At 55.6% G+C, this 2,213-nt stretch overlaps 1 pseudogene; it reads left to right on the forward strand.

Annotated features, from left to right (window-relative positions):
- The first annotated feature begins 944 nt into the window (after positions 1–944).
- On the forward strand, positions 945–1,684 carry LOC103292369 (N-alpha-acetyltransferase 10-like; annotated as a pseudogene).
- Positions 1,685–2,213: the final 529 nt, after the last annotated feature.

Here is a 2,213-nt window from a genome sequence, read left to right on the forward strand (position 1 = left end):
ATATTATGACCTCTTTTAAAAAGAAAGAAGAAAAAGAATTCGGGGGAGTGGGAAGTGACTCGTCAACTCTATTATCTTGGCATTTTGTACCAGTCTGGGGTTTCTCCAGTCTTCAGACACGAAGCACATGTTCATTTTAGACATTGAAAGAAAGAAAAGAAAAAAAAAAAAAAGAAAGTCTGAATACCTTTTCAGTTTCTTCCTTGAGCTGTCTAGAGGGAACTATTTATTTTTCTTCTTTTCCTTGCAAATAGCTAATGGCTTCCAGCCAGGGCTCAGCCCAACCCTTTTGTGCCCTGCAGTCATTGCTGTGTCTTTAAAAGAAAACCGATTCTCTGGAATGCTGTGCGTGCACATGCCTGTCGGACTCAGCAGGCCCCACCTGCCGAGCAGGTAAACCAGATCCTCCGCGCGGCCTCTGCAGCCACATTCCAGCCGGGCAAGCTCCTGCTCTCTAATTGTTACCTGTCAAACAGGCCAACCGGGCACTTGGGTCTGGTCCAAGCACGCGCATGTTCCCACGAAACCCTAACCCTGCAAACCTTTGACCTCTCCATAGTTCCTGAGTTGCCTTGGTTATTTTAACCAAGGCCGATTTCAATCCGAATGATGACTTTTTCACGGGCACACGGGTTCTTTTCCCCTCTTATCGTGGATGGTGAGGCCGATCGTGCACTGTTTGGGGTTTCTGGACTAGCACACGGCAGTCATTCAAGACAGCCGGAAGGCATAGGTCAGGGTAGCCAGAGCTCCTGCAGTGAAACCCACGAGCACTCAATCACTCATGGAAATCGCAGGCTGTCCACCCTGACCAACCGGAGAGGGGATCCCCCAGGGCTCAGGAAAACGGAGGTGACTCACAGGTGAAAAGCCCTCCTCACAGGTGAAAAGCAGGCACCGAGCAGGCAGTGGAGACTGTAGCCTGTGGACTCAGCCCCAAAGCTATGACAGGTAAGACCTTGAGCAAGTCACATAAATGGTTCGGGCCTCAGCTTCCCTCTCGTAAAGAGAGGAAAGGGGCTCCTCCCGCAGCCAGAGGACCTGATGGCCATGCAGCCTCGTGTCTGCCCGGGGGACTGCCGGATGAAATACCCTTCTGCCACGGCCCCTCCCGGCCCCGGCTCGCTTATATCGCTGAGCAGGAGGACGGGGAGATCGTGGGGTGTGTCCTGGCCACAGTGGAGGAGGACCCAGATGACCCCACGGACATATCACCCCACTGGCTGTGAAGTGTTCCCACGAGTGACGTGGCCTGGCTCAGGCCATGATGGAGAACTTCAATGGCACATCCGTCGCCCTGCGTGTTGGGAAGAATAACGGGGCCACTCTGCACCCCTATCCCAACTCCTGCAACCTTCAGATCAGATCATCCGAGTGGAGCCCAAATGCTCTTCAGCTGGGAATGACGCACAAGCGATGGAGGGGATCTCACCCAGATGGCCGGTGAGCTGAGGCGGCTCCGGGAGCTGAAGGAAAGGGGCAGGCACAGGGGGCTGGGCTCCTTGGAGAACAAGGCGGAGAGCGAGGGCAACGCACTGCCAAGCTCAGGAGAGTCCTGCTGGGAGGAGAAGGGCCTGGCCGCCCCGGACAGCGGTGGTGACAGCAAAGACCTCAGGGGCGTCATAGAGACCACAGAGAGCCCGATGTCAAGGACAGCTCCGAGGCCCCCGACTCGGCCTCCTAGAGCCTGCCCATCCCATCCTCACCCCTCGAGGTTTCACAACAAACTTCACTCATCGTAAAAAAAGAGAGAGAGAAGGAAGGGGTTGGCACCGGTCATGAGAGTCTCTTGCAGCGCCACTTCTGTGATCTCTCCTTTCACTGATGCCACTCACAGTGGGGGGATCCTGTCACAGGGGGATCCTGTCACAGGGGGATCCTGTCACAGGAAGATCCTGTCACAGGGGGATCCTGTCACAGGGAGATCCTGTCACAGGGGGATCCTGTCACAGGGGGATCCTGTCACAGGAAGCTGTTGCTACTTCTTCCTAGCTATCTGGGTGTGGGGGGAGGCGGGCAGGCACTTCTGGGGCACCCTGGCTCGGCTGAGGACAGCTCTGACCAGGTTACCAGGTCCAGGGACTTCCTGAGTGCGGGAAGCCCTGGGCTTCCCCTGTGGGAACATCTGCATAGAATACAGGGCGCCCAGGTGGACCTGTTTTCCCTCCACATCCCATGTACTGAGCTCATTCTTTTTAACCAGGAGAGGCCAT

This window comes from Eptesicus fuscus, chromosome 19 (genome assembly GCF_027574615.1).
Source record: "Eptesicus fuscus isolate TK198812 chromosome 19, DD_ASM_mEF_20220401, whole genome shotgun sequence".
NCBI classification, from domain to species: domain Eukaryota; kingdom Metazoa; phylum Chordata; class Mammalia; order Chiroptera; family Vespertilionidae; genus Eptesicus; species Eptesicus fuscus.